The sequence below is a fragment of the Taudactylus pleione genome, unplaced genomic scaffold (genome assembly GCF_031769625.1).
Source record: "Taudactylus pleione unplaced genomic scaffold, aTauple2 ptg000342l, whole genome shotgun sequence".
Classification (NCBI taxonomy): domain Eukaryota; kingdom Metazoa; phylum Chordata; class Amphibia; order Anura; family Myobatrachidae; genus Taudactylus; species Taudactylus pleione.
The window spans coordinates 7749115-7764524 of record NW_028284743.1 but is presented as its reverse complement, the minus strand read 5'-3'; positions in this window follow the sequence as shown (position 1 = coordinate 7764524).

The following is a 15410-nucleotide window of genomic DNA, read 5'->3' as shown; positions in this document are numbered from 1 at the left end:
GAACCACAAGTACCAGCATGCAGGGCATTAAGGGCTCACTAGTACCTGTAGTTCACCTGTAAAAAAAAAAAAAAAAAAAAAACACAGGACACACACACCGTGACAGTATAAGTTTATTAAACACACATACACACGCACACATGTACACATACTCACCTATGTAACCCTGTAGCATTGATCCACTTGTCCGGTAAAGTATCCATAGGGGACCTGTGAAAAAAAACATTCTCACCATCTCCTATGCGAGGTTCTGTCCTCTTCATCCCAAGCCGCAGGGTTATTAAAGTTTACCCTGCGGTTCCAACCATTGACTACAATGGAGGGAGCCGTTCATTGGCTGAGAGACGGGAGATGACCTCTCTCAGCCAATGAACGCTTAGCAGCGGGGTTTCCATGGTGATACCCCGCCGCTAAGCTCTCATTCGGGAAGTACCGTTCTATAGAACAGTACTAAGTTGCGGATCGGGTTTTCGTTTTTTTTTTTTTTGCCAAGTCCGGGGATGCCTACTTTGGAACAAAGAGGACAGAACCTCGCATAGGAGATGGTGAGTATGTTTTTTATCACAGGTCCCCTATGGATACTTTACCAGACAAGTGGACCGATGCTACAGGGTTACATAGGTGAGTATGTGTACCTGTGTGTGTGTGTATGTATGTTTAATAAACTTATACTGTCATGGTGTATGTGTCCTGTGTTTTTTTTTTTTGTTGTTTTTTTACAGGTGAACTACAGGTACTAGTGGGCCCTTAATGCCCTGCATGCTGGTACTTGTGGTTCTCCAAGTACCAGCATGCGGGCAGGCTTGCTGGGACTTGCAGTTCTACTTGTAAAGACAATGGGCCTGATTCAGAGCCGGACGCTCTGACCAGAGCGCTCGCTCTGAATCAGGGCCCACCTCCATTAAAATGGAGCATCCTCCTGGACGCTCATATAGCTGTGGGTCACCACCCACAGCATATACGAGCGTCCAAGAAGATGGTCGCGATGGTCTTGACCATCGCGACCATCGGACTTGCGAGGGAAACCCTGCGGTCGGGTTTCCCAGCCACAAGCACTGGAGTGATTTTGGCTCTATCAGAGCCAAAATTACTCCCACTGACATCACTAGTGATGCCAGTGGGGCCGGCTTCAGACGGTAGGCGTTCCCATGGGAACGCCTCCGTCTGGCAGGCACGCCCCCGGCACGCCCACCAAAGGGGGCGTGCTGTCAATCAACATCGACAGCACGCCCCCTTTGGTGCGAGACCCAGAGCGATGGAAAGCCCGTCGCTCGCCGGGTCTCGTGCATGCGCACGACGGAGCTCCCGCCGTCGTGCACATGCGCAGTGGGAAACATCGACCCACTTGCGAGCGTACTGCCGCTCGCGAGTGGGTCTGAATGACCCCCAATGTTTGATATTATTTATTTAAACCACACCACACTATCAACCCGCCACCAGGGGTGGCGGGGATAGCCCCAGGCTATCAGCCTGGGCCTGGGGTGCCCTGGAGAGGGTGACCCCTTTATTGGGGGGATCCCCAGCTCTCCAGGGTTCCTCGGCTTGGGCTGACTAGCAGTCAGGGATGATGCTGCGGCTGGGGGGCCCGATGAAGGGGCTCCCCTGGCTGTGGCATCAGCCCCCTGCTAGAAAAAGTCCAGTGCTGGTTCTGGAACATACAGGGGAACCCTACTCATTTTTTTTCCCTGTATTTCCAGAACCAGCATCGGATCAGAGCCCACAGCTGGTTGTGCAGAATACGGGGGACCCCTACGTCGTTTGTCCCCTGTATTTTGGCAACCAACGCTGGTTCTGACTAGCCCGGTGCTGGTTGTGCTTAAGTACAGGGGACCCCTACGTCATTTGTCCCCTGTATTTAAGCACACCCAGCACTGGGTCACTAATGCCCGGGGCTGGTTGCTCTTTTTTAGGGGGGTGCACGCCATTTTTTTCTTTTTTTTTTACACAGGTTTTTTTTTTTTTTTTACCACAGCAGCACAGACGGGTCTCACGGACCCGTCAGTGCTCTGTGTCAATGACACAGATGCTAGTAGCATGGATCTCCTGGTCCGTGCGTGCATCTGTGTCATTGAAATACACAGCAGCACGGACGGGTCTCACTGACCCATCTGTGCTCTGTGTCACTGTCAATCACACAGATGCATGTAGCACGGATCTCCCGGGTCCGTGCTACATGCAAATGAGCACCATAATGCTGATTGGCTGAGAGCTGTGACATACAGCTCTGTCAGCCAATCAGCCCTTTGCCCATTAAAGGCAAAGGCATTTTTTTTAAATGGCCGCTCGAGGCAAAACCTCGAGATCCGACGGCAGATGTCGAGGTTTTGCCTCGGGAAAGGGATCCGGGTCAGACAGGGATATCCGAGCTTAGGCTCGGATCGCCCCGGATCCCCGAAGTTCGGGTGGGTTCGGTTCTCATCCCTAATGCTCAGTAATACAGCAGCTGCCATATTCTTGTAGCACAAGGACATTATTTTGCCCTTACAATGTAATAGTCCACAAACTGAGCAATAGATGAAATAAACCTCTTTTGATGTGTATAATATTATATTGAGCAAAAGTATGGTTCAAAACACATTCAAACATACATCAAACCTTACTGCCTAGATTGGTCTTAATATTCTCTTCTTGGTTAATCTGTTCTTCATTCATTCTCACTTTCACATAAAGGGGGGGGGAATTTGCTAATCAGCAGGTTTTGCAGAACCATGTGGATTTTTAGCATTTTCCTGGTGGTTTTGCTTTAGCCGATTTACTAAGTTCAAGACCACCGTAACTCCAATGCAAAACCTCACTTGTAAATAAAAATTCCTGTCTGGATATTTCAACATTTATATTGTAGAAACCGCAAGATTTACTGTGGCAGTCAGTATGGGTCTGGATTCCTAAAAAAGTGCAGTCTCCTAAAGGGTGTAATTAATGGGGGAAGTAAAGAGATGCGTAGAGCGACTCATTATGACTCATTATTAGTGAAAACAAGTGATGAAAATTCACTTGGAGGAAGACAGCAGGAAGTAAACCTCCATTCATTGATCCTGTACCATACAAGTGGTTCAGAGTTGATGGTTGGGGGGGTGGGAGACAGAGGAACAGAGGCGCAGTGGTAACAGTGATTGTGCTAGCAGTAGAGACCAGTCTAAATGGATGAGCATAACCAGAAGGGTGAAGAAGAGAGTCTGATAGAAAATGAGGTGAGTTTAAGAGCAGTGGGGCAGCAAAGGAGAAATCTTGGATGAGGTAGTAAAAGGAATTGACCAGAGTTGAGGTGAGATGGTCGGAGGAAGTGGGAACAGAAGTGAGGCTGGAAATGTAAGGGGGAGTGGCATGATTAAGGGCTTTATATGTGTGGGTGAAGAGTTCGAATTATACTCTGAGGTGGATGGGGAACCAGAGAAGTATTTGGCAGGATGGTGTGGCTGATATAGAGTGGCGGGAGTGGTAAATGAAACAGGCAGCAGCATTAAGTATTAATTGTAGAGTTCAGAGGCATTTAGAGGAAGACCAGCAAAGAGGAGGAGGTTGCAGTAGTCCACGTGGGAAGTGGCAAGTGCATGGAAAAGAGTTTTGGTGGCATTCATGGTGTGAATATTCCAGAAATATTGTGAAGGTGAAAGTGGCATGATTGAGCCTGATGAGTGGAGTGGGGGAGAAGGAGTACTCTCAGGTAGCAGACTTGCGCACCCTTTGACTTCACTATTCTGCCTCTCCAGTAAGGAGGTGCAAGTGTGAGATGCAAATACCTCTTCAATTGCGCATATTCTCATTATGGGCGTGCGCAGTGAAAATTTGCAAACAGACATAAGTCTAATTGTGCATCATCCCCATTGTGTACACAAATATGAAAATTTATCTAATCTTGGTTAAACACATGGAGTTATATTTACTAAAGTGCAGGTTTTTAGAAGTGAAGATGTTACCCATAGAAACCAATCAGTTTGTACTTATCATCCATCTAGCACCTTCTAACAGATAATCGCTAGAATTTGATTGGTTGCTATGGACAACATCTCCACTTCTAAAAACCTGCACTTTAGTAAATATACCCCATGGTCTGTGTTATTCATTGAGATTTGTCCCTGAACTGACCGTATAGAAAATGAAAGAACTATTACTGAGCTGAAAATCAGACCAACCCTCCTTTGTGTTGGTGGGACTGTTAGGGAAACTGCACAAAATTCAACCTCTCTGGCATGCAGTCTTAAACTATATATCTGAGTTTTGCACATATTTTTGTCCACCCAGACCCCGCTTAATCCTTACTGCTTGTCCTAGTTGGTAGCATAGTATTTTAAAAAATATATGGGCTATACACATTTACAAAACTGAAATTTTGATTTGATTTATTGCTTAAGGTTTCAGCAAAAATTCATGATGGAAATCATCAAAATGTTGAAACTTTGGGCCTGATTCAGAGCCGGACGCTCTGATCAGAGCGCTCGCTCTGAATCAGGGCCCTCCTCCATTAAAATGGAGCATCCTCCTGGACGCTCGTATAGCTGTGGGTCACCACCCACAGCATATACGAGCATCCAGCATATATACCCACAGCATATATGAGCGTCTTGACCATCGCGACCATCGGACTTGCGAAGGAAACCCTGCGGTCGGGTTTCCCAGCCACAAGCCCTGGAGTGATTTTGGCTCTATCAGAGCCAAAATCACTCCCACTGACATCACTAGTGATGTCAGTGGGGCCGGCTTCAGATGGTAGGCGTTCCCATGGAACGCCTCCGTCTGGCAGGCATGCCCCCGGCACGCCCACCAAAGGGGGCGTGCTGTCAATCAACATCGACAGCACGCCCCCTTTGGTGCGAGACCCGGAGCGATGGGAAGCCCGTCGCTCGCCGGGTCTCGCGCATGCGCACGACGGAGCTCCCTCCGTCGTACGCATGCGCAGTGGGGAACATCGACCCACTTGCGAGCGTACTGCCGCTCGCGAGTGGGTCTGAATGACCCCCTTAATCTTCTCATAGAAATCCCTGCAATTAGAGAGCATAAGGTAAATAAAAGTTATCAATTTAAGTTTGTGATAAAAAAAGATATCATTAAACAAGTTTAAATTTGTATTAAATGAGGGCGTGTCACATCCTGCATCTGCGATCCTGTTAGCATATTTGGCTCCGGTGTCTCAATTCCCGTGGTCATTCTGCGGCAGCATAGACTCACTCAGGACTGCGATAATCAAATATTCTGCAACTGATGCTGCACCTTTGGATGCGGATGCTGCAACATTTTCCGCAGATGCTTAGATTTGCATAGCCGCAGGTAGGCGCCTCATTACATCTCCCATCGGCTACGACATTTGAATATTTTGGTTGAAATAAAGACATAACATTCTTCTACTGTTTAACAAATGTTTGCTAAGCAGGATGTCAATGTCCACCAACAGTAAGGACTGGCAGAAGAACAGTTATGGAATCTTTAACCAATAATTACCAAGTATTTACACAGTTGTTACAACGGAATTGGTATGTAATGCCGGCAGTTGGGATGCCTCCCTCCTGTTGGGATACCAACCATCGGGATGCTGCTGTCGGTATTTTGACAGGAGTTGGCTAAGTATACTTTCCCTTCCCCCTTCCTCCCCTAACCCTCCCTTCTTGTAGCCTAACCCTAACCCTCCCACCCTAACTCTAACCCTCCCCACCCCGCACCATAACCCTAACCCTCCCCGTTAGTGCCTAAACCTAATTCTCCCCCCTTCATGCCTAAACCTAAACCTCCCCCTTAGTGTCTAGCCCTAACCCTCCAATGGTGCCTAACACTAAACCTCCCCTTTAGAGGTGTCTAATCCTAACCTCCCCCCCTAAAACCTAATGCTATCCCCACTATGCTATCTAATCCTAACCTTAACCCTCCACTTCCTCCTGTGGCTAACACTAAGTGCACCCCGGACTTACCTCTTTTGGGCTGGCATCCTTCTGTGTTCCGGCGTCGGGATTAAGATAGGCATCGGTATTTCGACATCTATCTTAAGTCCCGTGTCGGACTTTAAGCGCCGGGATTGAGACCGGCGGTTGTGGTGGTTGTATATCATGAAGGCTGTGTGCTTTCTGAAGGAGGGGGGTTGTATATCATGCAGGCTGTGTGTACTTTGTGAATACATAATAAATAAGTCTGTGTCAGTCTATGTATCAGTAAATGTGTGTCTCAGTAAGCGGTGTCTGTGTCAGTAAGTTGTGCGTGTCTCAGTAAGTTGTATCTGTGTCAGAAAGTGGTATCTGTCAGTAAGAGGTGTCAGCAAGGCACTGTGTGTTTGTGTGTGTAGCTACTATATTGGAGCAGTGTGTGTGTGTGTGTGTGTGACTATGGGGAAGTGATCGTGTGCGACTATAGTGGTAGTGTTTGTGTGTATCTGCGGCTATGGGGGCAGTGTGTGTGTGTCTATGGGGGCACTGTGTGTGTGTGGCTATGGGGGCCCTGTGTGTGTGTGGCTATGGGGGTCCTGTGTGTGTGCGGCTGTGGGAACAGTGTGTGTGGCTATGGGGGCAATGTGTGTGTGCAGCTCTGGGGGCCCTGTGTGTGTGTGTGTGTGTGGCTATTGGGGCCTTGTGTGTGTGGCTATGGGGGCCCTGTGTGTGCACGGCTATGGGAGCAGTGTGTGTGGCTATGGAAGCCCTGTGTGTGTGCGGCTATGTGGGACCTGTATGTGTGTGGCCATGGGGGCCCTGTATGTGTGTGGCTATGGGGGCAGTGTGTGTGTGGCTATGAGGTCAGTGTGTGTGTGTGCGGCTATAATGGCAGTGTAAGTGTGTAAAATTGCAAGCAGTTGAGGGAGTGGGGCCCCAAACTGATATCTTGCTTAGGGCGCCATGAGGGCTAAATCCGCCTCTGAAGCTGGCAGTTGTGGTTCTACAAGTGGCAGCTGGCCGTGGCAGGCCATGCTGAGACCTGTAGTCTGCCAAAGGCAAATTGCATTTTAAACCAATTTAACTACTTAATTACACCCGTTCCTACCACCCTGGGGTACGGGGATGAGCCCTGGTGCAATTGGCACCAGGGCTGGTTATACTCATATTGGAGGACCTGCACACATTTTGCAGGCTCAACTCCCCTGGAAAAGCCGGCCCTAATGCCATCTGGCCTGTGGTTGTGTGGAATCATGGGTGGAACCCTATGCTGTGGGGATTACTCTATGGTGCCAGCAGCTCTGGCTGGCAGTTCCCAGTACTGCTTACCCCAAAGGGGGGACCTCATGTAATTTTCTCCCTTATGTTGGGGTAACCAGCAATGAGCTGAAAGCATTAATGCTGATTTCAAATTAGGATGGGGTGGGGGCAAGGCAATTTTTTAAAATAATTTTTTTACAAATCCTTTAGGTTAGAGGACACGGGAATGGCAAACGAAAAAGTCCAGGTATAGCACTAAAGTGCACTTGATAACTGTAGTGGGGGTTAATGAGAAAATGTCCAGATAGTGACAGGCAGGAACAATCCAGTATACAAGTATGGTGAGCAGAAAACAGAATGCAGGCTTGATGAGCTGTAACTGAATGCAGGTTTGATGAGCTGTAACCAATGCAGGCAGAGGTAGTGAAGTCCAGCTGTGAGTGAAATGAAGCAAGGTGCAGGGAAACAGCAGGTTCAGGTACTCAGGCAGGGGAAAAGGTAAATGGAGGGTGCAGGGTAAGTCTAGCTGACGCAGGTGCTCAGGCAATAGGGAAGGTAATTGGAGGAGGCAGGGGAATCCAGCAGGGTTGAAGCAGGTCAGGTGAAGCAGTTAGGCAATGAATCCAACAGACAGGTGAAAGCACAGGAACTCTCTCTCTCTCAGCTCTCGCTGAGAACACGTTGCATTGGCAATGCAAGGGAGCTCTGAACTCCCTTAAATCCCTGGTGCTCAGCTGTGACTGGTCAGACAGGAGCATGTGACACACCTGGATAGGGTGACTAGGTCACATGACCGGAGGCAAGATGGTGGTGCCCATGCCAGAGCGGAACGGAAGCACCACCAGGCCTAACCAGACCAGAGTGACAGTATGCCCGCACAGCCAATGCACCCCGCCAGGCACCAGTGCCACCACCAGACGCCCCTCGCCATAGCGTCCTCACAGGTATCACCCACCGACTGCCATGCCGAGAAACCCTGGTTGTGACATTACCCCCCCTTTTATGGGTGGCTCAGGACACCTTATAGGCTTTACAGGATGAGCCAAGTGGACTTTGTTGACAGGACTGGAAGTGTGCACATCCTCAGCTTTGGTCCAACAGGAACAGGAACTGGAAACCCCCTCCTGGGGTACAAAAATTGAATCCTCCTCTCGAGGTATGGTACTGAAAACCCCGTCCTGGGGCTGGACACTCGGAAATCCCCTATGGGGCTGGGGCTCTGGAGACCCCCTTTGAGGTTGAGACCTTAGAGTCATCCTCTGGGGTTGAGGCCTTGGAGTTACCCCTCCTGGGGCTACTAAGGACTTCCCAACAGGAGGTTACAGTTGTATCATTGTCAAAACTTTTGCCCCAAGCACGGGTGTATTCCGTAGTGTTTCTAGACCACTATGAGGGGATAGTAACCGTGACAAGGCGTCGGTCTTCTGAAGGCAAGACCCTTGACATTCCACACTCCATGACTGAACCTGCATAGTGTTCCAATCAATTCTGGGGTTGTGCTTACGCAGCCACGGGTATCCAAGTATAACTTCATGGGATGCCTTGGGTATGATAAAAAACTGATATGTTCAACATGGAGGGCTCTAACACGAACTAAAACATGTTGAGTTTTCTTAGACACAGTTCCATTACAAAGAGGTTTTCCATCAATAGAGGTCCAGGAGATAGTATGATCCAAGGTGCTGCAGGGAATTCGTAATTTATTTGCCAACCGAGACGACATGAAATTCCCCGCTGCCCCTGAATCCAAAAGGGCAGACACAAACACAGGGCTAGAATTAATGTCTAAGGCTATGGACGAGACAGAGGACGGAAGAATTGCTCCTAACCGAGTGCACCCAGAACTAGCTAGAAACAGGACGCTCCCCGGCTTGCGGGTACAGAAAGCCACCAGCTGACCCACATCTCCACAATAAAGACAAAGGTTCTCTTTAATGCGTCTCTGTCGTTCTTCGTTAGAGAGAAGGGTATGATTTACCTGCATGGGTTCTTCCTCGGAAAGGAAGGGAGTGGGATGGGTAGGGGAAGGGCAACGCTTAGCTCTGTGCTTTTCATCTTGGCGCTCTCTAAAGCGTATATCAACTTTATTACAAAGGGAAATGAGATCACTAAGACTAGAGGGTAATTCACAAGTCACCAGATCATCCTTTAAACGATCTGATAGACCTTGCCAAAGGGCCAATGTTAAAGCTTCTTCATTCCACTTGAGTTCAGATGCCAACGTCTGAAACTGAATGACGTACCGGCTGACAAGACGGGACCCTTGTTTTAACTTCATAATACTGGAGGAAGTTCTTCCAGGCTCGTCAAAAATCCTCCTGAATGTTGCTAGAAACTCTGGGTAATTATCTAGAAGCAGATCTGAATGCTCCGAGAGCTGAGAAACCCATTCCAGGGCAGAGCCGGATAACAAGGACACAATGTAAGCCACTTTGGTTTTAGGAGCAGGGAAATTAGAGGGTTGCAAAGTAAAGTGCACATCGCACTGATTGAGAAATCCACGACAGTTTTGGAATGCCATCAAACTTATCAGGTGTGGGAAGATACAAACGAGGAGTAGAGAGTAGATCCAGAGGAAGAAATCACAGGAGTGGGGATAGGAGTAGCTGCAAGCACACTAGGAGTCGTTGAAGTAGGTTGTACAGTATCCAGACGGTGTGCAATGTCTTGCACAAACTGTGCCATCTGCCGCTGTATAATTTCCACACTCTCCAAGCGAGTTGCTATGCTCTGAATTAAATTCTGTTGTTTAGTTATTTCTTGAATGAACTGAGCCACTTGGTGCTGCATAGCTTCCAGGCTTTCCAAACGGCCTGTAATACTTCGGAATAAGGGCCTGATTCAGAGCCGCTCGTAAGCGGCCTCTCGTTCGCTCCGAGCGATGTTTGTCCAACTGCGCATGCGTACGGATCGTTATACGCATGCGCGAACCAGTCAGTGCGGTCGAAATTCATGTGCTCGCAAAATAGCGAATGCCTGATAATTTGAGTGACAGAATGAGGCGTATGTGGGTGGTAACAGGGGAAGGTGCTTCAAAACGGGGAGTGGAGATAAGAACGCAGGCGTGCTTAAAGGTCAAAACGGGCGTTTTATGGGTGTGCATAATTAAAACAGCAGCGTCATTGACCACGTCACTGGGTTATTTTATAGCCAGAACTGCTCGCAAGATTGTGGTAGCAAAAACCAACCACAAGAATAGCGAGCAGTTCATACGCTGGTCGATGTACGCGATTAATCTAATAAGTAGCGGACATGACGTAGGATGCGAGCGGCCAGGGGGCGTATTTTTCCAAAAAACGACCGCAAGTTTTGTTCGCTTGTTCAGACCTAGAGGCGTGAACAGACCGCAAAGAGCGAACGGTTCATTTGAATAGCCACCCCTATTTTCTGGACGAGCAAGCGCTAATTGTGTCCGGCTCTGAATCAGGCCCTAAATCCGCTCCAGACTCCTGTCCCGTGGCCGGGTCCAGTGCAAACTGAGGCTTTGGTTTTGTTGTGGGCCCGGGGTGGTGATAGGAACAGACACAGAAGCAGATTTAAATGAAAAAGTGGAGTATTTAATAAGTGACTTAGAGGACATGGGAATGGCAAACAAAAAAGTCCAGGTATAGCACTAAAGTGCACTTGATAACTGTAGTGGGGGTTAATGAGAATCTCTCTCTCTCTCTCTCTCTCTCTCTCTCTCTCTCTCTGCCCCACCAATGCATAGCAACCTCTGCACCCCCAATGCATATTAACCCCTGCCCAACCAATGCATAGTAACCACTGCACCCCCAATGCGTATTAACCCCTGCCCCACCAATGCATGGTAACCAATGCACCCCCAATGCGTATTAACCCCTGCCCCACCAATGCATAGTAACCACTGCACCCCCAATGCGTATTAACATCTGCCCCACCAATGCATAGTAACCACTGAACCCCCAATGCATATTAACTCCTGCCCCACCAATGCATAGTAACCACTGCACCCCCAATGCGTATTAACCTCTGCCCCACCAATGCATAGCAACCACTGCACCCCCAATGCGTATTAACCCCTGCCCCACCAATGCATAGTAACCACTGCACCCCCAATGCGTATTAACATCTGCCCCACCAATGCATAGTAACCACTGAACCCCCAATGCATATTAACTCCTGCCCCACCAATGCATAGTAACCACTGCACCCCCAATGCGTATTAACCTCTGCCCCACCAATGCATAGTAACCACTGCACCCCCAATGCGTATTAACTCCTGCACCACCAATGCATAGTAACCATTGCACCCCCAATGCGTATTAACCTCTGCCCCACCAATGCATAGTAACCACTGCACCCCCAATGCGTATTAACTCCTGCCCCACCAATGCATAGTAACCACTGCACCCCCAATGCGTATTAACCCCTGCCCCACCAATGCATAGTAACCACTGCACTCCAATGCGTATTAACCTCTGCCCCACCAATGCATAGTACCCACTGCACCCCCAATGCGTATTAACTCCTGCCCCACCAATGCATAGTAACCACTGCACCCCAATGCGTATTAACCCCTGCCCCACCAACTGTACCCCCAATGCATATTAACCCCTGATCCACCAATGCATAGTAACCACTGCAACCCAATGCATATTAACTCCTGCCCCACCAATGCATAGTAACCACTGCACCCCCAATGCGTATTAACCCCTGCCCCACCAACTGTACCCCCAATGCATATTAACCCCTGATCCACCAATGCATAGAAACCACTGCACCCCCAATGCGTATTAACCCCTGCCCCACCAATGCATAGTAACCACTGCACCCCCAATGCGTATTAACCCCTGCCCCACCAATGCATAGTAACCAATGCACCCTCAATGCGCATTAACCCCTGCCCCACCAATGCATAGTAACCACTGCACACCCAATGCGTATTAACTCCTGCCCCACCAATGCATAGTAACCACTGCACCCCCAATGTGTATTAACCTCTTCCTCACCAACTGTACCCCCAATGCAATTAATCCCTGATCCACCAATGCATAGTAACCACTGCAACCCCAATGCATATTAACCCCTGCCCCACCAATGTATTTTAACCACTGCACCCCCAATGCATATTAACCCCTTCCCCACTAATGCATAGTAACTACTGCACCCCCAAAGCATATTAACCCATGCCCCACCAATGCATAGTATCCACTGCACCCCCAATTTGTATTTTAATTAGTAACCTCTGCACCCCCAATGTACCCAATGCGACCAACGTAGTAGCCCGTCAATGGTTAATATCCACATCACCTTCAATGTACCCACTCCCCTAGACAATGTTATGACAGTGTAGGAAAATGCCAGAAACTAAAAAAATAGAAAACATGTTATTAACATTAATCTTTTCTCTCCTCCAACAGTCTACAACACTAGACCTTGCCCCCCTCATCATTAGTCCGCAAATGGCCACCCGTGGCGAGTGTGAGGCCGAATTACCCCAGCCTGCTGCAAGATGGCATCGTTACCAGCGCAAGACCAAGGTGCAGCAATATCCCCTGCTTAAACAGGGCAAGCAGGCCCTACAAAAGCCCCCAGACATGTTCGACCACCTGGGCACTCACATAGCTAGTAGTTTACGTGAAATGAATGAAGGTCAGCAAATCCATGCCCAGAGGGTCATATACAAGACAGTGATCCGGAGGTGTATGAAGCAGCTGGCACAACAACTAGGCTGACAGATGAGCCTCTGCCTTTGACAATGGTGCATCACCACTATGGGGCATTCTCATCACAGTCATACCCACCACCAAGCTACCATGCCACCACATCCCACCCTACACCCCATCCAACTTATGTTACTCCTGAACTCACCAACTCCTCCACATCCTCCTCTGAGATTCTTTACAGAGCCATGTTGGTGGAGGAAGAGGAGCTTGTTGATATTTTAAATTTACTATAACTTTAAAAAAAATTAAATGATAGTAAATATCAACAAGTTTTATCTCTCCCAATAGCTACTGCATGGTATATGGTGTGGATGATGCGGATTGGACAGGGTCACTAAACACATGGCGCAAGGACAGATTGGGGAATGCCGGGGTCTCAATCTGGACTTGCGCCATGTGCTTCTTGGTCTATTCAATGCGTCATCTGACACACCGTATACCATGCAGCTGCCTAGCCATTGGGAGAGATAAAACTTGTTGATGTACCTGTTTTCATACATTTAAAACTATGTTGGTTTTGGTAACTATTAAAAAGCAGCCATGTTGGTTTTGTTTTTAAGTAAAATTGTGTTTAGTGATATTTACAGACATGTTGGCTGAGTTTTTGCCAGTGTGAAAAATAAATATATATTTTCTTTCACCAGAAACAAATGTGTAGTGTTTTTACTTACTTTAAAATAGTGGAACTTCAGGACATTCACAAATCTCTTGATAGGTGTCTGGTATGATGTGCCCCAAAGCCTGGGGGAAATGAGGGTCCCAAACTTCAGGTCTTCAAAGGACCTTCCTGTAGCCAGGTACCTCAGGGTAGCAATGAGCCTCTCCTGAGCCCGGATGGCCCTCCTCATGCCAGTGTCCTACCTCTGGATATAGGGGGTCACCAGACGCAGCAACTCCTGGAAGGTGGCATCATCCATATATAGGTAATTGTGGTAATCATCTGGGTTGTTCTCCCTTATCTCCATCAACAGGTGCATATGGGAGTGAGTCTCCCTCCTCATCAGCCACTCCTTGGTCCACCTAGACCTCATCCATCTCCTCTCCTCAGCTCAATCACCTTTCAGCTTCAGTTAGCCATAGGCTAGCAGAAGCTTATAGCAATAGGAATCCATGACCACAACATTTATTTAGTATAGAACACACTTTTGTTAAAGCCAAGCCCAAAGCAAAGCACAATAGCAATGTACAACGTTCAGCAGGGTATAAAACCAAGCCTCACTATAGAGCAGAGTGTGCCCAATGGATTCTGCATTTTATACCCCCTAGATAAACCCTCCCCTATTGAGATTCAAGCAGAGGCTCTTTGCTCACATATGATATATCTTAAACGATTTGCAAATGCTTAAGACACATCTAATCATATGCTCGTTTGTACAATCGTACCATTTTTTGGCACAAATCGTATATAGAATTTCAAGGGAAGAAGTTTCAAGGAAATTCGTATATGAGATCGCATATTTTGCAAATCTCGCCGTGTATGGGGGCCTTAAGATGTATTTATTTATTTAAAACATGCAGAAGTACGCACATAGGTCCTGATTCATACCCGCTCGCTAAGATGCATACTCTCGCTGCTGCCGATGGTATGCAGTGTGTATGCATTGTGCGCATGCGTTTGCATCGCAGTGCGCATGTGCATACCTTAGCGAAAGTTTACAATGCATTCGCTCACTGCATCTAGACAGCCCAGCAGAGTGAGTGACAGGAGAAGCCGTTTGTAGGTGGTTACAGGGGCTGGCCATTAAAAATGGGGGAATGGAGGTGCAAACGCATCTCAACAGCGTTTTAGAGGTGTGCATAATTAAAAGACAGCATCATAGTACATGTCACCTGGCTTGTTTTTACACTGAAGTGCTCACAGTGCTTGCGGCAGTATATAGTCAACCTCAAGCACCGCGATAGCATATGATGTACCGATGGTTGCATACACTTCCTGGACATGACGAGCACAAGTGGGCGTCATAAAACAGGCTGGTGGGTGTCTGCATACACTATGTGATCGCTGTGTAAGAAATACTGGGCATGCTAAATCATTGCTGTGCGCTAGCACTGCCTACGCAATTTGCATACACATCGTGCGAGCGATCGCATATAGCAAGCGGCTCTGAATCAGGCACATGATGTAAACTGTAGTTGTTCTTCAAAATATGCCATTAGGACAGAGAGAATTTTGTAGTGGTAGATGGAGTGGGTGGGAAGTGTGACTGCAGGTGCAGGAATCTTTTTCACTGTACTGGACCATCCTCCCTACAGCTCTGACCTGGTGCTGGACCATTGAAGAAGCACCTGGGTGGAGGGAGATTCGCAACTGACGGTGAAGTTCAGCAAGCCGTAATGTCCTGGATTCAGGTGCTTGACATTGATTTCTTCTATGCCAGGATAGATGCCTTGGTATACTGTTGGTCATATTTGCCGACAATCAGCTCCAGCCTTCCGGGAGGGAGCTGATTGTCGGCTAACAGCGGGGGGGGCGGGGGCGGTCATTGGGGGCAGAGCTGGGGGTGGGCCAGCCAGTTGGTGGTGCATTGGGGGTGCAGCTGCACGATCGCGTCATCGTGGCTCCGCCCCTCTTCACAATGCCCTTATTTTCGGCAGTGTGAAGCAGGGGGCGGGG